This window comes from Scyliorhinus torazame, chromosome 1 (assembly GCF_047496885.1).
Source record: "Scyliorhinus torazame isolate Kashiwa2021f chromosome 1, sScyTor2.1, whole genome shotgun sequence".
NCBI classification, from domain to species: domain Eukaryota; kingdom Metazoa; phylum Chordata; class Chondrichthyes; order Carcharhiniformes; family Scyliorhinidae; genus Scyliorhinus; species Scyliorhinus torazame.
In genome coordinates this window covers 30,822,323-30,846,053 of record NC_092707.1, presented here as the reverse complement: position 1 = coordinate 30,846,053, position 23,731 = coordinate 30,822,323, and the positions used below count along the sequence as shown (strand labels likewise).

The 23,731-nt window shown below is 43.0% G+C and overlaps 1 protein-coding gene across 1 annotated transcript in view; it reads right to left on the bottom strand.

The window, feature by feature from the left end:
• The window catches only part of LOC140394774 (protein phosphatase Slingshot homolog 1-like), a 127,372-nt gene that overhangs the window by 97,156 nt on the left and 6,485 nt on the right, over positions 1 to 23,731 (bottom strand). The gene's annotated exons all lie outside the window — the stretch shown is intronic.

Here is a 23,731-nt window from a genome sequence, read left to right as displayed (position 1 = left end):
ATACAACAGAATGGTTATCACATGGGGCGTATGGAAGTTCATAGGTGCTTGGAAAGAGTCTTGTTTGTTTGAAAAAAAGCTTTTTGTTGTACCTAGTCTGTGGCAAGCTCCTGTCCCTTTAGTAAATACATCACAGAATGAAAATGTACCCAAAAACCTCTATTTTCCAAATGCAGAAACCCTCTGCTGTGAAAAATCAGGGGTGCGGTTCTCCGTTTCTGAGACTAAGTGTTGACGCCGACGCAGGATTCGTGGACTTTTACGACAACAAAACTGGCGCCAAACCTGGATCGATTCAACAATCGTGGAGGGGTTAGCACCGGCACCAAGTGGAAAACAATCGATTCCAATGAAAAACGGTGCAGGATTGGCCAGGTTCGTGATTAATACTCGAGAGGCTGACAAGCTACAGCCACACATACACATATACACTCATCGAGGTACAAAGATGGCACTGGTTGCTCTGGAGCGCGCCCATGCAGCTGATGGGGCATCTGTGGCCAGAGGACACTTTGGGGGGGGGGGGGGGGGGGGGAATGTGGGGGATACCCATACGACCCGTGGCCCTAAGTTTACAGTAGGCAGTCAATGTCATGTGCAGCTGCATGGCTGCCTTGTCAGCTGCGGCAATGGTGTTCCGTGCCCGTCCACCCCGATCCCACAGCCCATTTCCTGGCCATACCCTGGTATTCCCCCCGGCACTGGCAGAGGCCCCCCGGCCAGCGGCACAACTGTCAGCAAACTATGGCGTTGTTGGACACTTCCCATACCCCCTCTCTCTCCCTCAGCGGCCATCATGTCAGTTTTACGATTTTTAAAATCACAAGATAACCGCGCCGTCAGGAACTCGTCCCATCGGAGGCGGAGCATCGCGGAGGCTCCGGAGAATATCAGGTCAGGACCACTAATGACATGTTTACTGTACACGCGTTCCAGAACGCGTTGATGCCGCTATTGAGGTGACGGAGAATTGCAATTTGGCATCAAGTCAGTGCCCGCGCAATTTTGGTGTCAGCCAACCGAGAATCACGCCCCTGCACCCTACAACACTGATATTTTTCTATTTCCTCTAGTCTCTGTATGAGCTAAAAACATCAGCATGACATTATGGATAGTTTTGTGCAACAAAATTAAAAACTTGGTCTGAAACATCATAAATACATTACACATTAGTCCTTTGTCCGCTCAGCCGAGTCCCCATTAGACCTTTTATAGACAACTTTCAACTCATCCAGCTGGATTCCTACTGCATGTGCCAGAGGTGAAAGACCCAGTGCATCACACAGGAATTTCACCTCAACGTATTTGTCAAATTAATTTTGGTTTGATTACATTTTTGAAACCTTCAAAATCCCCACAGATAGAAAGGCTTAGAACAAAAGAAAAAGACATCACTCTTTGCCTTACACTGTTCTAAACCCAGTATTCTACATTATATAAATTTGCTGGTTCTTTTCTGACTCCAGGTTACAAAAGCCTAGCTTTTAAACAGACAAAAATCAATGATTTCAAAGGAAATATTATTGTTCAGAGCTCAACATTTAGGTTTATGCCCCAGGAAATGCCTTTAGATATATGCAGGCGAGGGCTTTTGTGAGGCGACAGGTGAGGGAATTCCCGTTGCTCCTGGCACAAGAAGTTCAAGATAGGGTGATCTCGGGTGTATGGGTCGGGGAGGGCAAGGTGTCGGAAATACACCAGGAGTTGAAAGAGGGGGAAGCGCTGGTAGAAGAGTTGAAGGGTAAATGGGAGGAGGAGCTGGGGGAGGAGATCGAGGAAGGTCTGTGGGCTGATGCCCTAGGTAGGGTTAATTCCTCCTCCTCGTGTGCCAGGCTCAGCCTGATACAATTTAAGCTGGTCCACAGAGCGCACTTGACGGGGGCGAGGTTGAGTAGGTTCTTTGGGGTAGAGGACAGATGTGGAAGGTGCTCAGGGAGCCCGGCGAACCATGTCCATATGTTTTGGTCATGCCCGGCACTGGAGGGGTTCTGGAGAGGAGTGGCGGGAGCAATATCTCAGGTGGTGAAAGTCCGGGTCAAGCCAAGCTGGGGGCTAGCAATACTTGGGAGTAGTGGACGAACCGGGAGTGCAGGAGGTGAAAGAGGCCGGCATTCTGGCCTTTGCGTCCCTAGTAGCCCGGCGAAGGATCTTGCTAATGTGGAAGGAGGCGAAGCCCCCCAGCCTGGAGGCCTGGATAAATGATATGGCTGGGTTCATAAAGTTGGAGAGGACTGCCTGGGAGGGTGGATGAGCAAGAGATAACATGAAGGGTTTGGGGAAACTGGCACGTACGGGTGAGGGCCAGTGTACAAAGCTGTGTAAATATATCATTTTGCCATGTATATATCTTGCTCCGCGCGATTTCTCGGGTTTTTTTTTGTTACGAGTGGGGGGGGGCGGTTATTGTTTGTAAGGGAGAAAAATTGTGTTAAAAAAATTTAATAAATATATATTTTTAAAAAAACATTAAGGTTTATGTACCTGACAAAGTAGGGAAATTTCTATATTTGGGGTTTAAGCCGACAGTCCAAATCAGACACGAGGTGACACGGAGGCTGATTTATCACTGTGCCAAAACACCTTTCCACTGAAGTTTTTAGGAAGATAACACAAATTCCTTTTGGACACGTCTTTGCTTGTCTCACTGTGGCTTAGATCTGTTTTGAAATTGTGGCCACATTTTCTAAGTCAATGGAAAATAAGGACTGGCTTGGTGAAAAAAGAAAATTAGATGCTGATTCACGATGAGTCCATTGCACTGCTAGCATAGACCAGTCTCACTTCCTGTACGTTTCACATGAATGCAGAAAATCAAATATAACATGGCTTCAGACAATTGGATTTCTGCTGTTTTCTCAAAATTACTGTTGATGGATGATAATGCTACAGGCGTCATGTTGTTAATTACACAATATATATAAAACTGCCAGAACTAGAAGTCAAGTTAAACACTTGCTGGGAATGGGTTTCCTGTGATGTAAAACCATTTTCACAGAAAGCCCAATTTAAATGTGGTTTCAACCAGTTATAAATCTATAACCCATTTTATCCAAAGCAGTGATGACAAAGACACAACTGAATTGGAGGGGATGAACAATGCCCCAAATGGTCGAAACACGCAAAGGTGGACGCAATTGCTAGGAGTGAGATTTGAAATCAATTTCTACCATGGTAACGCAACTAAGAAAAGAGGAGGCAAATTTGCGCAACAGAGAACAGTCAGGCTGTGCAACTGCCAAAACTTTAATGCAATTTGAGTGTGTAGATGGGATTGTGGAATCAAACTCTGGTATGTGTAGATGTGATTCAGTTTTACTCATGTATTCAGAGAATTATTACAATGACATAAAAAAGATACATGATTTACTGCGGTCTACATCCATATATTTTAGCATATTACAGAACAAAGCAGAACCAATAAGATGTGTTTTGCATTCGGGACCTAAAAGCCAATGCTAATACAGAATGCAAATGCAGAATATGTTCCTTGCTCAACAGGCAAGAGAGAAATAAATATTGCAAGAAGATGTCAATCACAAAGATGTTTGTCTATTTATTACAGCAAATTAACCTACCCCAGTTGGCCATTGTTCCGGACATTAATCATGAGTATCAGGAGCTTAGATTTTAGGGTAGACCAACTCTCAACTCCAAGAGGAGCCAGGATATTGTGAATTTCTTAGTGGGCTGAGACATGGGCTTCAAAATCCCTGTTGCTACAGTCACTTTCCCAAAGCTCCTTTGAGTAGGTGATCCAACCAGCATCTTGGATAAAGAGCACTTCTGTTTTGTTTATACTCCAGGAATGGAATGAGAACTGGTCTTGAACAGTGAAGTATTTATGTAGCAAATTTTTGGTGCTGCTGACTGGCAAGCATGCTGAATATTTCAAGGGCAAGAACACATTCAATCCATTTTGTCAGCCTATTGACAAGTTGAAGTCATGACAAAATATTCAAATTTCAGTGCAGCACACTCAGACATTTTTAATTGTTTGGCAAGATGCATCCACCATTTTGCTTACTCAACTGGAACTATTTACACAGATCAAAATTTCAGTAATGGCAATTCTCTCACACCTTAAACGCACATGTTAATACGATTAAAGCTGCAACATCATTTGAATACTAGCAGGAGGTCCAAAAACAAAGCTTCAGTGAGACAGTTATCAGTACGCACAAGAGTTCTTAAATTGTTCCAATCTGTTATTTTACATTGTGTGGAAGCATGCATAAATGTTTCAATTATGAGTTTCTGTTAGTATTGAAGATTACAAACTGCAAACCTTTATGGTTGACAGTAGTTTGTCAGTTCCAAACAAGAAGCATGACAATACAGCTCATGGCAAAGGACTGGTACGTGATGGATTGCAATACAAGAAAATATTCCCTTACGAAATGCAACATGCACACCAACAAGGAGGAAGGGCTACTCTGTATTGCTGCAGTGCTGCCAAGTAGTATTAGCATCTCTAATTATTAACATGCTGAAGGGTCCAGGATGATAATACATATGTATTTTTTTCAACTTGCTTATCTTTGCAAAGAAGACAGTGTGTGTCTGAGAGAGACCAAGACTATGGTGGCAAGGATGATGCTTGGTAAAAAAGCAGACATGGCTTAAATCTAAAACCCTGTGTGTTGATAGATAATGTGCAGGAAACAAGAGTGCAGATAATGGAAGCAGTAGGAAATTCAAACAAAAAAAAAAAGAGACTGATTAATTCCCTAAAGGTATGCACAAATACAGAAGCAAAATGTAATGCAACAGGTAAGGGTTTTAGGTGAGGGATGCAAGGCTGTCAGCAAGCAATTGTTCATGAGATCAGTTGAAAGTAGAAAGCTTGGAATCACTGAAAATAAATGCAAATTTTGCATGTCTAGTAGTAATCTTTATTAGTGTCACAAGTAGGCTTACATTAACACTGGAATGAAATTACTGCGAAAATTCCCTAGTAACCACACTCCGGTGCCTGTTCATGTACACAGAGAGAATTCGGAATGTCCAATTCACCGAACAGCACGTTTTGCGGGGCTTGTGGGAGGAATCCGGAGCACCCGGCGGAGGCGGGGAGAACAAGCTGACTCCACAGACACATCAATGGTTTCAGGAAATCATAAACGGCATACGGCTTATGACACTGTGGCAAAAAACAAAAGGACAAAGCTAATTGGATAGTTGCATATATTTGCAAGATAGTTGGGAGATACAAGACTTGTTGGAGAAAGTAGAATTGATAGAAAGATAAATGAGAAAATGTAAAACCCAAGGCAGAAGTAGTTACCAGTGTAAGGTTCGGAAGGAGTTTGGAAAGACACCTCAGGCAGTGAAAAAGCTTCACTGCATCACCCAGAATGAGTTAAGTACTTCACAACATTAATTTATTTGAATAGATAGTTGGTAGGAAACAGTGCAACATTTCAGAGCTTTGATCTGTTTGCCAAGGAAGCTGTTTGCAAGAATACCTCTAAACAGGAAACTGGGACATTCGGGTAAAGGGATTTAGGAAACTGCTGCTTCAAAAAGAGGACATTGGTGTGTGCAGCTCACAAAATCTTCATGTGCAGGCAGCTAATGGAAAAGGACTGCAAAATATAACATGTATTTTGTAGACTTTAAGAAAAGTGTATGATTTAGTGGGGAGAGATGGTGCCTGGAAATTGCTGAAACTATGAAACAGCTAGAAAAATGAAGATATTGATAAAAACAGATATACAGAGGAACAAATACTTCGAAGTGTGTCAGAATGGTTCAATGCACAGATGGGACTCTACTCTATCAAGATCATATCTCATCAATAACCTTGCACAAAGTAGATGAAAGGTAGAGGACATAGAAAAAGATAGAAAACATTAAGCTGTATGTTGTTATAATCAATGGAAACTTGGTTTTCACAATTAAGGAGCTGGATGATGAAGGAAAGAAGTAGAATTTGTTCTTAAAGAAAGAAAAAAACGCCACTGTGGGCAACAAAATATCAGTTTACATGGCTTCTCTGAGATGTATTCAGTGAAGTATGCTGAATAATTCCTGCACATTTCTTTTCCCAATCTTATTTTATAATCTTTTACATTTAAATTCTAGAAATGAAATAATGGCTAGGCAAAATAATCTTGATTTCATAAGAACATAAGAACTAGGAGCAGGAGTAGGCCATCTGGCCCCTCGAGCCTGCTCCGCCATTCAATGAGATCATGGCTGATCTTTTGTGGACTCAGCTCCACTTTCCGGCCCGAACACCATAACCCTTAATCCCTTTATTCTTCAAAATACTATCTATCTTTATCTTAAAAACATTTAATGAAGGAGCCTCTACTGCTTCACTGGGCAAGGAATTCCACAGATTCACAATCCTTTGGGTGAAGAAGTTCCTCCTAAACTCAGTCCTAAATCTACTTCCCCTTATTTTGAGGCTATGTCCCCTAGTTCTGCTTTCATCCGCCAGTGGAAACAACCTGCCCGCATCTATCCTATCTATTCCCTTCATAATTTTATATGTTTCTATAAGATCCCCCCTCATCCTTCTAAATTCCAACGAGTACAGTCCCAGTCTACTCAACCTCTCCTCGCAATCCAACCCCTTCAGCTCTGGGATTAACCTAGTGAATCTCCTTTGCACACCCTCCAGTGCCAGTATGTCCTTTCTCAAGTAAGGAGACCAAAACTGAACACAATACTCCAGGTGTGGCCTGGAGATCAGAACCTCCCTAGTCTTAAACTCCATCCCTGTAACAATGAAGGACAAAATTCCATTCGCCTTCTTAATCACCTGTTGCACCTATAAACCAACTTTTTGCGACTCATGCACTAGCACGCCCAGGTTTTTCTGCACAGCAGCATGTTTTAATATTTTATCATTTAAATAATAATCCCTTTTGCTGTTATTCCTACCAAAATGGATAACCTCACATTTGTCAACATTGTATTCCATCTGCCAGACCCTAGCCCATTCACTTAACCTATCCAAATCCCTCTGCAGACTTCCAGTATCCTCTGCACTTTTTGCTTTACCACTCATCTTAGTGTCGTCTGCAAACTTGTACACGTTGCCCTTGGTCCCCAACTCCAAATCATCTATGTAAATTGTGAACAATTATTGGCCCAACACTGATCCCCGAGGGACACCACTAGCTACTGATTGCCAACCAGAGAAACACCCATTAATCCCCACTCTTGGCTTTCTATTAATTAACCAATCCTCTATCCATGCTACTACTTTACCCTTAATGCCATGCATCTTTATCTTATGCAGCAACCTTTTGAGTGGCACCTTGTCAAAGTCTTTCACGGTAGCATTGTGGATAGCACAATTGCTTCACAGCTCCAGGGTCCCAGGTTCGATTCCGGCTTGGGTGACTGTCTGTGCGGAGTCTGCACATCCTCCCAGTGTGTGCATGGGTTTCCTCCGGGTGCTCCGGTTTCCTCCCACAGTCCAAAGATGTGCAGGTTAGGTGGATTGGCCATGATAAATTGCCCTTAGTGTCCAAAATTGCCCGTAGTGTTGGGTGGGGTTACTGGGTTATGGGGATAGGGTGGAGCTGATAACCTTGGGTCGGGTGCTCTTTCCAAGAGCCAGTGCAGACTCGATGGGCCGAATGGCCTCCTTCTGCACCGTAAATTCTATGATATGATTCTATGACATCCATTGGCTCCCCGTTATCTACCGCACTGGTAATGTCCTCAAAGAATTCGACTAAATTAGTTAAGCACGATCTGCCCTTTATGAACCCATACTGCATCTGCCCAATGGGACAATTTCCATCCAGTTGCCTCGCTATTTCTTCCTTGATGATAGATTCCAGCATCTTCCCTACTACCGAAGTTAAGCTCACTGGCCTATAATTACCCGCTTTCTCCTACCTCCTTTTTTAAACAGTGGTGTCACATTTGCTAATTTCCAATCCGCCGGGACCACCCCAGAGTCTAGTGAATTTTGGTAAATTATCACTAGGGCATTTGCAATTTCCCTAGCCATCTCTTTTAGCACTCTGGGATGCATTCCATCAGGGCCAAGAGACTTGTCTACCTTTAGCCCCATTAACTTGCCCATCACTACCTCCTTAGTGATAACAATCCTCTCAAGATCCTCACCTGTCATAGTCTCATTTCTATCAGTCACTGGCATGTTATTTGTGTCTTCCACTGTGAAGACCGACCCAAAAAACCTGTTCAGTTCCTCAGCCATTTCCTCATCTCCCATTATTAAATCTCCCTTCTCATCCTCTAAAGGACCAATATTTACCTGAGCCACTCTTTTTAGTTTTATATATTTGTAGAAACTTTTACTATCTGCTTTTATATTCTGAGCAAGTTTACTCTCATAACCTATCTTACTCATTTTTATAGCTTTTTTAGTAGCTTTCTGTTGCCCGTCTCCCACTAATTTTGCCACTTTTTCCTTCAATTTGATACTTTTCCTTATTTCCTTAAATATCCACGGTCGATTTTCCCTCTTTCTACCGTCCTTCCTTTTTGCTGGTATAAACCTTTGCTGAGCACTGTGAAAAATCACTTGGAAGGTTCTCCACTGTTCAACTGTTTCACCATAAAGTCTTTGCTCCCAGTCTACCTTAGCTAGTTCTTCTGTTTCATATGTACTGAGCTCTTAATTTCACCTATATTATAGGAAGGATGTGGAAAGGGTGCAGAGGAGATTTACCAGGATGTTGCCTGGTCTGGAGGGAAGATCTTATGAGGGAAGGCCGAGGGACGGGAGGTTATTTTCTTTAGAAAGAAGGTTAAGAGGTGACTTAATTGAGGCATACAAGATGATCAGAGGATTAGATAGGGTGGACAGTGAGAGCCTTTTTCCTCGGATGGTGATGTCGAGCACGAGGGGACATAGCTTTAAATTGAGGGGTGATAGATATAGGACAGATGTCAGAGGTAGGTTCTTTACTCAGAGAGTAGTAAGGGCGTGGAATGCCCTGCCTGCAACAGTAGACTCGCCAACATTAAGGGCATTTAAATGGTCATTGGATAAACATATGTATGCTAAGGGAATAGCGTAGATGGGCTTTAGAGTGGTTTCAAAGGTCGGCGCAACATCGAGGGCCGAAGGGCCTGTACTGCGCTGTAATGTTCTATGTTGTCAGGGAAAAACGGTTTCTCTAAAGGAAGGGGGAAAAACACACACGCAGCCATGGCGAGCTGAATGGCTTCCCTTTGTGCTGTACGATTCTTTCTTAAAATACAACAAAGCTTAGATCATGAACAGAATGGTGGGTGCAAAACATCATGTCCTTTCAGCCACAGGATGGGATGTGGTGCAAAGGAACCTAACAACATAGAAAAGAGAAGAAAATAAGATAAATCTTAATTGAGAGATTGAATAAAATCCAAATTGTAATGAATACATAAGAAAATGTTTATTTTAAAAATCTGCAAAAACATCAATCCCTCCAGAATAGATTTACAACCTTTAGAGATTTTTGTCTACAATTTACATTTATGCTGCACCACACCTGGGAATAAGTCTCAGCTGCTGTACAATGAAGAAAAAAATACATGAAGTAGAGTCAAGAAAAATTAAAGGGAAAGAGAGATTGGTAACAAGTTAAGTTGATAAGAGATCAAGAGAAAGGATAGTAACTGAAAGTTTGTCACTGATGGGGCAGATGCAATGCGAGGTTGGTGGGTACATCCCATATTGTGCTCTTAATGCTAGTAAACCTGTTGGACAAATAATGAGCAGCAGATGCAATTTTTTTAAACCAACATCGCTATACTCAAATAAAATACCATGAAACTGAATAATTTTGTTGATTACAAAACGCAAGTGTTTAATTATGCTGGGTCCATAATCAATCAGGGGGAGGCAGTGGCGTAGTGGTAGTGTCACTGGACTGGTAATCCAGACACCCAGGGTAATGCTCTGGGGACCCAGTGTAAATCCCACCACGGCAGATGGTGAAATTTGAATTAAATAAAAATCTGGAATTAAAAGTCTAATGATGACCATGAAGCCATTGCCGATTGTCGTAAAAACCCATCTAGTTCTATAATGTCCTATAGGAAAGGAAATATGCTTGAATAAAATGTTTTTAAAAAGGAAAAGAAATCTGCCGTCCTTACCTGTTCTGGCCTACGTGTGACTCCAGATATGGTTGTTTCTTTAAATAAAAAATGCCACTCAGTTCGAGGACAATTCGGGACGGGCCACAAATGCTGGCCTTGCCTGCAACTCCCACATCCCATGAAAGAATAAAGAAATTAGCCCAGTCTTCACTAGGATTCACTAGTTCCCCTTGGACTGGAGAATCCACCTGAGGTTTGCTGGGCTCACTTTCATACCCTTCCATGATCTTGCTGGCAATTTCTTTTAAACACATATCCTTACATAAAACGTCCAACTTCCAAACTGCCACCTTCTTCTCATTCTCTCCAATCAAATGTTGCCGGCCATACCTTCAGCTATTGTAGATATGGGGAAAGAGCTAGGGAGTGGGGCTAACTGAATTGGTATTCGAAAAGGCTAATGCAGAGTCAATGCTCTAAATCGGCCCCTGCTGTTCTGCACCAATTTATGGTTCTATTAATTCCCATCCTCTTTAACACTCTCATTCAATTTATCTGGCTTTCTGCCTACTTCAATGACTTCAAAAGTTTCCTTAAAGGCTTCTCTTTCATAACGTATTTTTGCCCTCTTCTAACCACTCTCTCACGTCTCTCCCTCCTGTATGATGCCCCCTTCATGTAGACCCTGTAAAGTGTTCTAAGACATAACTGTACAGTTGTGCTGTGCAAACATAAAATTGTTTTGATAGTGATACCTCTCCTGTTATCCTGCACAGGTAAGGATCTGACATTAGATACTTGTAAATCTCCAAGCCATTTGTCACAATTTTTACAGAAGAGACAGCAGTTTGCTACCTACTATAAAAGAAAGGAGCATTACACTGCTTAATTAAAAGACATTCAATTTTGAACCTCCCCTCGGGCTCCAGTTTCAGTATTCTCTGCCCAATCATTACAAATGGGAAGCTGCTGCCTCTGCTAATTAAAATGTGCCTCTGTGACTGCCATGGACTAAAAAAACTCAGTAGAGATCTTTCAAATAAGTTTGTTTAATCTCTTCTCTTAGAATAGCTTGGAAGCGCAGAGCAATAAAAGTATCAAGAGGCTCTTCAAACTCATATAGTGAACTTGATCATTTATATAGTGAAAATATTTTAAAACTCACTACATTTTCCCTTAATATATCTATTTTTGTTCATCTGGGTCCTATATTTTTCAGTCATAATACTGTGTGATTCATGCAATATATCAAAATCTAGGTTACTGCAAGAACAAAAACTTATATTTATATAGCACCAACTTAAAGCATTTCAAGGTGAAGATGGAGATATTAGAGGGGTGTCCTAAAGTTTATCAAGAAGTGGAATTTAAGGAGGATCTTAAAAAGGAGAAGATGGATGGATTAGTGGACTCTACACAGCACACAATTGTGGATCAATTGTGTCCGTTGCTGGTTAGGCCAGTATTCTTTGCCCATCAGAAGGTGGTGGTGAGTTACCGTCTTGAACCGCTGCTGTTCCTGATGTGTAGGTACACCCATTATGCTATTCGGGAGTTCCAGGATGTTGCCACAGCGACAGTGAAGGAACGGCGATATATTTCAAAGTCAGGATCGTGAGTGACTTGGAGGGGAACCTCCAGATGGTGGGATTCCCAGGTATTTGCTGCTCTTGTCCTTCTACATGGTAGTGGTCATGGGTATGGAAGGTGCTGTCTGAGGAACCTTGGCAAGTTACTGCAATGCATCTTGTAGATGGTAGTGAGGGGATTGCATAGGGAAGGGCAAGGTCATGAGAAATTTAAACATGTGTATGAAAATCTTACATTTGAGATATTGGGGGATCAGGAGCCATTATAGGTCAGTATTGCCACGGGTGATTGTTGAACATAACTTGTTGCAGGATAGGATGCAGGCAAAAGGTTGAGTCATTAAAGTTTACCAAAACAGAATGAGGAGCTGGCCAATTAAGTATTGGAATTGCCAAGCCGGCAGCTGACAAAGGCATTAATCAGTGGAATGTGGGTTGATGTGGAGGATGTTACTGAATTACTACACAATCCTTGTGGTAGAGTGGGTACCTAGTTGGAACCTCAGCTTGGTGTCAAAGAGGGTGCTAAGACTGCAAGCAGTTTGGTTTGAGAATGAGAAAGAGGGAATTGAAGACATCTTCTTGGGAGTCACAGAGACACAGGGAGTAACAGTATGGGGGCTGGAAGAGAAGCCATTAAAAGAGTTGCTAAGGCTGTCATAACCAAGGCAGTACACTTCCACGGAGCGAGGCATTGGAGGAAGATGGTGTCAAAGTCATCGCCAATTCTGTCATTACTGGATATTCACTTTCCAATAAACAGTGATCAGGATCAAGAATGCTCGCTAATTCTTTTCCTGCCTAGAACGATGACGAGGTTGATTGTAGCCTCCCATCTATAGCCCAAATTATTATTTTTTTTCTAAATTTAAAGTACTCAATTTCTTTTTCCAAGGGGCAATTTATCGTGGCCAATCCACCGACCCTGCACATCTTTGGGTTATGGGGGGTTAGACCCACGCAGACACGGGAGAATGTGCAAACTCCACACGGATAGTGACCCGGGTCCTCGGCACCGTGAACCAACAGCGCTAACCACTGCACCACCATGCCGCTCAGCCCAGATTAATTAACCTAGCAGTAACTGTTAGGGACCAGTAACTTTTTGTTTAACGTAGACAAAGTTGAAAGTCCCAGTTACCCATTTAGAGAACAAAGCCACAAAATTCCACAGTTTTGAACAAAAAAAAACTTCACTATACAAAGTCAGCAAAGTACAACAATCTACAATATTTCTCTTATGCTTTAACATTCAGAATTAAAAATAAGGTAAATGTAAATTAGCAGGCAAGTGTGGTCAGGCACACCAACTGCACACTAAATGGCAGGTACAATTGAGACAGATCCCATATATTTCTCAGCAACCCATCCGGATATCAGTGACCACCAATAGTTACAAAATCTCATTTAACTAACTCCTTAACTACACGGAATTCCGCCACACACATTTGAAGGTCTGGCCTCTGAACTCCCTTGAAAGTTGCTCTGACTGTCTCAACGACTGCACACCTCATGATGGTTCAAACTCTTCTCCTGAAACGATGTTCCGAATCATGCACTCTTGCCTCCAATTACTGGCACAATTCCAATTATTCCGCAGACTGACCATTTGACTAAGCTGGCACTGCGTCAAGATTATCTGAACTCCAGTCTCTTGGCCACAGCGAGCTATAAATGACTCCCAAGTTTACTTCTGAACATTAACCCTCTCCAGCTAGAACCAATGGCCTTCCGAAACTTTAGGTCCCCAGGACTTCACTGAGCCCCAACTGTCTGGAACCTGCCAACAGCAGCACCTTTTTGGAACCCAGCCTCATCTCCTGCTGCAGAAAGCACATTCTCCCAGCAAACACACAGAAATTGAAACCAGAGAACCTTGAGCTCTGCCCATCCCCATGATGTAGCTTGTTCTGGTATATTCTCAAAATGATCTCCAAGCTAATTATTCCTCCTTTACCATTTCTCCAGCTACGTAAGCCCACCTGCTGTTTCATGGCTCAATCTTTTCTGTTCTGACTCTATTAAACAAACATAGATAACTTTCTGAACTGCTATTTTCTTTTAGGTGTTCTGGCAATCTCAAGTTCTTAATTTTTGGTTACCTTACCTTCACAACAACAATCTTCCCAAAACTAAACAATATTGTTAAGATATTAACATGAACCACAAACTATTAAACACACTTCCCTGCCAGAAAAATGTCATGAGTGTGATGCATTTTCATTTATATTTAGAATATAACTTATAACATGTTATGTATCTCAAAACTCTCCTGAGCATGCAATAAACATAATCATTCCTCATTGTCCTATGAAATTCACAAGTTCATAGACCTCAACTAAATTCTATGTCCAGTTTAAATGAAAAATATTGATTTTTATGATGTTTTCTTAAAGTTTTCTTACAATAATTATGTTCCAAAGGTTAATCTGCAAAGGTACATTCCTCCTCGTTATGCATGGGTGAATTTTAAAAGTTCAGTCTTTAAAACAGTCTATGCTGATTTCAACCTTATAGTCCTCCATGGCCTGGATTCCATTCGGATTTCATTTTATTTCATTTTTTCTGAGCAATAGCCTCCACATTTCAGAACCTGAATTTTCTAAACTACTTCATTCCAATTATTTGGGGATCGTAAATGTTTTTTGAACTTTTTTTTAAGCTATACCCTGTACCTCAACACTGCCAGGCATGGTCAATTCTGGTGCTCTCTCAGCACTGACAAGACATTTAATCCAGTGTTATCGGTCTCTAGGCCCTTAGGTCATCCTAAAGTCTCAGTCCTCCCTATGACAAAAGTTTGATTTGAAATTCTGCAGATACTGTTGCTGTCTCTGTACTGTCCATCACTAGAATTATTACATCAATATCTTTTCTTGCATCAGATTGTTTCTTAACTGGATTACAGATGATTGAGGAGATTTAAAACTATCCTGAAGTCTGTGGCATGCTGTCCCAGATTATGGAAAAATAATATTGCCCACTATGCCATTACCCAATATAATATTTAGATTTTTAATAGGTATTTTAGGAATAATTCCAACCACACAAGGCCACTTCAATGAAGCACAATTTAAATTGACCTTATGCAATGGGAAAATACACACAAGTCCCATCAATACCATGTATTAATACATTCTGATTCAACAAACTTCCTAAAGGTCTAAATCCTTCGCTAACAATAAGCTTTGACCTGAACCGGTATCTCTCTCAGGGAAACAGTCTTTCTCACTTTCTTGGACAAAAATTATGTTTTGCCCATCAAATATAAACCCCGTACAATCCTTCCATCCCCATCTATCTGACGTAATGGGTTTCTCACAATCTTCACTTTCTGGTGCAGCTTTCTCGGTGGAAACCCTGTCACTTGCACCAGTGTCACTAATTTAACATCCATATCCTTTTCTGAAGGCTCCTTGAGCATCCCTATTACTACCACCGTTTTACCGTTCCACTTCACAATTTGCTATTATATGCCCTGTTTTATAGCAATAAAAGGAACACAGGAATTGGGAGCAGAAGTAGGCAATTCAGCCCTTCAAGCTTGCTCTGCCTTTCAATCAGATCATGGCCGATCTCTTCCTGGTCCCAAAGCCACCTCCCTACCTGTTCCCATGTTTTTAAATCAGAAATATATCTATCTCCCTCTTGAAACCATTTAATGATTCGGACTCCACCGCACTATGGGGCAGCGAGTTCCACAAATTTGCCACCCTCTGCAAAAAGTAGTGCCTCCTCATCTCAGTATTATATCTACCGCCTCTCAACCTATATCTGTGACCTCGTGTTCTAGGTTACCCCACAAGGGGAACATCTGGTCTACATTTACTTTATCAATCCCTTTTGGTATTTTATATACCTCTATCAGATCCCCTCTCAGCCTTCTAAACTCCAGCGAGTATAAGCCCAAACTGTTTAATCTCTCCTCGTACGTCAACCCCTTCATTCCCGGAATCAATCTGCTGAACCTCCTCTGAACTGCTTCCAATGCCACCACATCCTTCCTCAAATAAGGAGACCAGAACTGGATCCAATATTCCAGATGTGGTCTCACCAACACTCTATACAATTGCAACAACACTTCTCTACTTTTATACTTCAGTCCTTTTGCAATAAACACTAACATTCCATTTGCCTTTCTTAGTACATTTTGTACCTGCATACTGACTTTCTGCGATTCATGAACAAAGACACACTGATCCCTCTGCCCAGACACATTTTGAATCTGCTTTCCGTTTAGATAATAATTTGCCTGACTATTTTTACGACCCAAATGGATAATCTCACACTTACCCACATTAAACTCCATCTGATAATTTTGGCCCAATTTCCTAGCCTATCTATATCCATCTGTAAAATTTGTATCTCTTCTTCACTGCTTGCTTTCCCACTTATTTTAGTATCATCCGCAAATTTTGTTATGTTACACTCACACTCTGTCCCTGCTTGTAAACAGTTGAGATCCAAGGACGGACCCCTGTGGCACCTCACTAGTTACAGTTCGCCAGCCAGAGAAGGACCCATTTAACCTGACTCTCTACTTTGTTAATCAGCCAATCCTCAATCCAATCTAGTATTCTATCCCCAACCCCCTTCGATCTCCCCTTCTGGATCAATCTTCTATGTGGCACCTTATCAAAGACCTTCTGGAAGTCTAGATATACCACATCCACAGGTTCCCCATTATCCATTTTGCTGATTATGTCCTCAAAGAACTCAAGTAAGTTTGTCAAGCATGACTTTCCCTTCATAAAACCATGCTGACAATGGTGGATTGAGGTTTGTCTATCCGAATGTTCAGTCATCTTCTCCTTAATGATTGATTCAAGAAATCTCCCCACCACAGAAGTCAAGCTAACCGGTCTATAGTTTCCTACTTTTTGCCTCTCTCCCTTTTTGAATAGGGGAGTTACATTAGTGTGTTTCCAATCCACCGGTTTATTTGCATCACTTTTATTCCCTATAGCCTGTACTATCATTTTTATTGGCTGGAATAACTTTTGCATTTTCCCCAAAGCTAGACACTTTTCTATTCTCCAGCTTTCCTGTAGGTTTACAAATGGAGATCTACTGCCTCCTAGCTGCCTTTGTGATATACAATATCTAAAACTGATGCTTCTCTTACATTAGAACCTTGAGAACTTCCAAGTGTTACTTGATAGCTGTCATTAGCTCTCTCACATTCCAAAGATTCTGTTCAATTTTCAGTGCCCCAAATCACCAGTCCCAATCACTAGTTCCACAATATTACTTTCTCCCTTCAAATTCTATGAATGTTTCATTTGTTATTTTGCTTTAAAACTTAAAATTTTCAACAGATATGCTTTGGGGATAAACTCGTAAGCATTAAGAACCAGTTTTAACCGTCTCAATTTGAGGACTGTCCTGTTGAAATTGTTCTGTTCTAGAATACACATCCATAGCTTTCCTCACCAAATCACTCTACAAAATGGAAGTCCATGTGCCCTTTGAGCACTTCAGATTTGTAGCCACCTTTTTAAACAAGATAAATCCCTCAATTTCATAAAGTGAATTTAGGCACTAGGGGAAGACACTTTGTTATATCAAAGCTCAGAGCGGAAATCATCTGAACTACTTGACTCTCTTTTATCCCATTACTTAAGTTTTTCGACTCGTTGAAGTCGTCAAAGAACCCCCCCACCACTCGGCTCTTTTCTTACCTCTTGCCACCCTTGCTAACTTCTCTCGCTGAAATTCAAGTACAAGCTATCAAATTTCTCTTTCTTGCTCTTTTTCCAGTTCAAGCATTTGCTTTTCTCTGACTCTTTTTATTCTCAAGCTGCTGAATTCTAGCCGACTCAAGCTGTGTCATACCCATGTCAGGTTTTTCTACTAATTCCGAAAGTTGTACTATTACTTTAATAATGTCTGCTTTTTTAGCCCCTGTTTTTAATTCTAACTTCAACTTTTCTGCTGATGTGATTAACCCAGCCTTGGTTAACTTTTACAAAACATTCAGGGATAAATTTTACCTCTACAGAAAAGTTATTGCAACTGATAAAGCCATTCTTTTTTTAAATTCCAAACATACACATCAACAGAATGCACAGTTCATCAAAACATAGTCAACAACAATTTGTACAGTTTTTCCTCTTTTAACCTCCCCCCCGGCCCACGATGAACAGCTCCTCAAATAAGATCATGAACGGCATCTTGAAATCCCCCTTCTGACCCCCTCAACTCGAACTTAATCTTCTCCAGCCGGAGAAGTCATACACGTCTCCTAGGCAGGCCGCCACTCCCGGCAACGTCTCCGACCCCCAACCCAAAAGGATCTTTCGCCAGGCAATCATAGAGGGGAAGGCCATTACATCGGCCCCCTTCTTGTCCAACAGTCCCGGCTCCTCCGAAACCCAAAGATTGCCTCCATGGGGTCCAGCCTGACCTTAGCCCCCAATATCCTGGATAACGTCCCAATCACCCCTCCCAAAATCCCTCCAGCTTCTTGCAGCCCCAGAAAATGTGAGGCTGATTTGCCTGCCCCTGCCACACTTCTCACACCCATCTGTCACCCCCTGGAAGAACCCACTCATCCGTGCCCGAGTCATGTGTACCCTGTGCACCACCTTAAACCGAATCAAGCTCATCCTCGAGCAGGAGGAGGTTGAATTCACCAGCTGCATCGCCTCACACCGTCCACATTCTACCTCCCTCCTCAACTGCTCCTCCCACTTACGCTTATCCTCACCACTTGTGCTTTGCCCTGCTCCCGCAACCACCGATATTCTGCCCCAATCCTGCCCTTCCCCCAAGTCATCTGGGAGCAGCAGTTGTTCCAAGAACATGTACTCTGGCAGCTGGGGTATGTCTGCCACTCATTTCGCACAAAGTCCCGCAGCTGCATGTACCTAAACTCGCTACCCCTCGGCAGCTTAAATCTCTCCCACAGTTCGTCCGACCATACAAACTTTCTCTCCGAGAAACATATCCTTAACCCGCTCCAGCTCTGCCTCCCTCCATTTCCCATGCATCCCATCCCGGCTTAAACCTATGGTTCACACACAGTGGCATCAACACTGACACTGTATCCAACTTGAAATGCCTCAACGGATTCTACATCCTGACCGTCGACCGCACCACTAGACTTTCCGTATACTTCCTGGGGCTAACAGCAACAGGGCCATCACCAAGACTGTCAGACTGAACACCCTGCAGGACTCCTCCTCCAACCTGATCCACTCCACCCCACCAATGCCTCACCTTTGCAGCCCAGTAATAATACATCAGGTTCGGAAGAGTCAATAACAAAGCTATTCTGTTTTTCAATAAGTACAGTAAGATTCACCACAAAAGTCTTATGCCACAGCAAATCACAGCTTCTGTATTTTTCTGCATGTTCAAAAGCCTGCAAGAGCCCCCAATTTAAGACTTCCGGTGGCGGCCATGGAGTGAGTTGTCGCACACAGGGCAGCTCTGGCTTGTAAGCGTCGGTTTGGGCACTTTATACCCGCTAGTGGGGTAGCTCCGGCAGGGAAAGGTTCTCCCCAAGATTGACATGTCTACTGGCTACCAGACCTGGCAAAAAAAAGTTAAAGACCGGGCTAATGAATTAGAGGGAACCTGTGGCACGGCAACAATTGCGAAAATGGCGGAGGGGGAAGGGCCCGAAGTTTGTGGCTTGGGTGCACTTGTTACATGTATCTCCTGTGGCAAATGTACGTACAAATGGGATGAGTTCTTGGAGTTTTGGGCTGTATAGGGGAACGAGACAGGGGTGTCCGCCGTCGCTGTTCGCGTTGGCAATTGAGCCCTTGCCGATGGCCCTTAGGAGGTCTGAGGAGTGGCAAAGGATTCTGAGGAGGAGCAGGGAACACCAGGTGTCGCTGTACGCGGACGACCTGTTGTTGTTTGTGTTGGACCCGTTGGAGAGTACGGATAGGATCATGGGAATATTGGAGAGGTTCGGGCCTTCTCTGGGTAGAAGTTAAATGTCGGGTAGAGCGAGATGTTTCCGGTGAATGCGGCGGGGCCAACTCGGGGATGTTGTCATTTAAAGTGACGAGGGAAAGGTTCAGGTACTTGGGGATTCAGATGATGAGGGTATGGGCCACAATGCGCAAGTGGAATTTGACAACGTTGGTGGAGAAGATTAGGGGGGATTAGAGGTGGGATACATTACACCTGACAGTGGCATGGAGGGTACAGGTTGCAAAATGAATGTGCTGCCAAGGTTCCCGCAGTCTGAGGGCTCTGGTGACAGCTCCACTGCTACTAGCTCCCAGGAAATATACGGGGAGCCCGGTGGTACAGTCGACAGTTAGGGTGTGGAATCAGCTGTGGAGACACTAAATTGGAGGGGTGTCGGTGTTGACACCACTATGCGGGAATCTCAGGTTTAAGCCAGGGATTATGGATGGGATGTATGGGAAGTGGAGGGAGGTGGGGCTGGTAAGGGACTTGTAACTGGAAGGAAAGTTTGCAGGTCTGAATGAGTTTACGGAGAGGTTTGAGTTGCCGAGGGGGAGTGAATTTAGATACATGCAAGTGAGGGACTCTGCACGAAAGGAGTGGAGGATGTTTCCCAGGTTGCCGGGGTACACCGCAATTGTAGCAACTTCTGCTCCCTGATGAGTCAGGAGAGGATAGGATTGGGGATATATATGGGTAGTGGGGGGAGCAAGTGGTGAGGATCAAGAACAAATGGGAGGAGGAGTTAGGGGGAGGGGAAAATACGCTGGGACTGTGGTGCCAGGCGATGCATAGGGTGAATTCAACCTCTTCCAGGGTGAGGATAACTTGATTCAGTTCAAGGTGGTGAACAGGGTACGTATGATCCAGGTGAGGATGAGTGGGTTCTTCCAAGGGGTGACTAATGAGTGCGAGAAGTGAGGGCGAGGGCCGGCCAATCACACGCAGATGTTCTGGGGTTGCGAGAAGCTGCAGAGATACTGGGAAGCGCTGTTTGGAACGTTATCAAAATCATTGGGGTGGAGGTCAGGCCAGACCCAATGGTGGCGATTTTTGGGGATATCGGAAATGTTGGAGCTGCTGGAGGGCAAGGGAGCTGATGTTGTGGCCTTCACCTCTCTAATTCCCCGGCGAAGGATCTTGCTAAATTGGAGGTCAGATACACCGCCAAAGCTGGCGGCCTGGCTGGGAGACTTGTACGACCTTCTCCGGTTGGAAGAGAGTAAATTTGAGTTGAGGGGGTCAGCGGAGGGCTTTGAGATATTGGGGGGGTGGGGGGTTGTTCATGCCAATGTTTGAGGAACTGCTCATCACGGGGGGTGGGGATAAAAGGGGGAAAACTGTACAAACTGTGGACTGTGAGGTTGTGGCATGTGTTGTTGTATATGTTACTGTTTTTTTTACACATGGTTATGATCTGATTAGGGACCAGTAACTTTTTGTTTGGTAGACAAAGTTTCAAAATCAATTTACTCATTAAGAGAATAAAGCTACAAGATTCCACAGTTTTAAACAAATAAAATAAGCTTTATCATGCAAAGTCAGCAAGGTAAAATAATCTACAATTTCTATCTTATACTTTAACATTAAGAATTAACATGAGGCAAGTTATGAATTAATAGGCAAGCTGTGGTCAAACAGACCAGAATGCACATTAAATGGCAGATACAACCAAGATTTCTCAGCAACCCACAAAGATGTCAGTGACCACGGTGATTCACAAAATATTGTTAATTCTGTATCCCTCACAAGGGATTTCAACACCACACTTTCGAAGACTTTGCCTCCAAACTCAGACTACCTCAAAGACTGCTCACCTCCTGATGGTTCAATCTCTTCTCCGGAGACTGTATAGCTACTTTGAGCAATAAATGGCTCAGGGCTTCGTCTGAGCTCTAACCCTCTCCAGCAGGGAACCAGTGACCTTTCAACATGTTCTCAACTACCCAGAACTTTGCTGAGTCCCAATTGCCTAGAGCCTGCTAACAGCAGCACCTATTTGGTATCTGGTCCTGCCGCAGAACACTTCTCTCCCTGCAAATGCACAGATAAATTGAAACCTGAGAACATTTTTGGGCTCCACCCATCTCCATGATAATGTAGCCTGCTGTAGTCTATCCTCAAACTGACCTCCAAGCCAATTATCCCTCCTTTACCATTTATCCAGCTAAGCAAGCCCACCTGCTTTGTCATGGCTCAATCTCTTCTATTTTGATTCTATTAAACAAACCCATGTAACTTTCTGAACTGCTAATTTCCTTTATGTGTTGTGCAAATCTTTAAATCCCTGCATTTTAGTTACTTTACCTTCACAACAACTTTCCCAGCACGAAACATTACCTCGAAGATAAAACATGAACCACAAACTAGATATTCACACAGGCCAATAATGACACTCCCTTTGTCCAATCTTTAAAGCATATATAACATGAAGTCATGTCCTTTACCTTCTATTCAACTGGCAGAGTTTATTTTGAGTGGCACGATAGCTTCACAGCACCAGGGTCCCAGGTTCGATTCCCGCTTGGGCCACTATCTGTGCGGAGTCTGTACGTTCTCCCTGTGTCTGCGTGGGTTTCCTCCGGGTGCTCCGGTTTCCTCCCACAAGTTCTGAAAGACGTGCTTGTTAGGAGAATTGGACATTCTGAATTCTCCGTGTGTGTACCCGAGTAGTCGTCAGAGTCTGGGGACTAGGGAATTTTCACAGTAACTTCTTCGCAGTGTTAATGAAAGCCTACTTGTGACAATAATAGATTATCATTATCTGGACTTTTATGTTTGGAATGTAAATTTGGGTAAATGGAATGTTGAAACTGCCAAGTATCAGACAACTAATATTATGAATATGGACAATTAAAATTGGCTGTGGAACAAGCATGGAACTAAGGCACAACTAACAGATGTTACATTACCTTTATCTGTAAGAAATTAAGGGGTAATTCAGACTGAACCATCAAGAATTACACTAATTCTAAAACACTCCACTGAAGAACCAGTTATAACAGTTGGTGTGTGCAGCTATGGATCTCTGACACTGAATCTTGTGATGCAGTCAGTAGCTCATTCACAGCCAGAATTAGGCATAGGCACAAGAATTTTGAAGTCCGCAAGCACCTCAACCTAGATAGCATTAGCACTTGTAAACCCCATGGGCGGGATTATCCGCTGCGATGGAGACAGCCCACCATTGGCCGGCAGCGGGATCAGAAGCCAACGGGGTTTCCTGTTCTATGCACCCCCTGCCACCGGGAAACCCACGGCAGGGGTTCGCTCTCGGCGGCACGGGAAGATCCCACCAGCAAGAACGGCTGGAAAATTCCGGCCCATGTCTCAAGTGAAGTGAGAATCAACTGAACATTAAAATTCCTTGAAAAGTGATAGCTAATGATTTACAAACATTTTTTACGGTATTGCATGTCTGACAAAGCCCTGCCAATCATTTCTTTGCTGGTCAAAAGCGAGGCACAAAAAGATTACCACGGATTGTAAATGATCCACGGAGAAACAGAATTAATGTTTCAGCCTGATGCTACCTGACCTGCTGAGTATTTTCAGCACTTTGCATTTTTATGTTACAGCTATCTAGCATCCACAGCATTTGACTTTTGCATAGAAATTATCTCCTTTATTTCCCGTAGCAAAACAGTAAGAACCCAAACACAATCACATCAAGGTCAGGAATTGTATAAAACAATCTCTTTCCACCTGATAAAAGCCAGTTCATATCTAAACCTCTTCTCCAGCTTTCCACTATGTTACAAAATGTGAGTCAGGCGTAAGATTGGTTTCCAGTAATTGCAAAAATGGTAGTTCATGTATTAAGGGAAGAATACGGGCGGCACGGTAGCACAGTGGTTAGCACTTGTTGCTTCACAGCGCCAGGGATCCGAGTTCGATTCCTGGCTTGGGTCACTGTCTGTGAGGAATCTGCATGTTTTCCTATGTCTGCGTGGGTTTCCTCCCACAAGTCCCGAAAGACGTGCTTGTTAGGTAATTTGGACATTCTGAATTCTCCCTCAGTGTACACAAATAGGCGCCGGACTGTGGCGACTAGGGGATTTTCACAGTAACTTCATTGCAGTGTTAATGTAAGCTTACTTGTGATACTCAAAGATTATGTTCCTACTTATGAATTGTGTTATTAAAATGCATGTGGGGTCCGAATGCTCCACATGCAACATAAACACAACTACAAA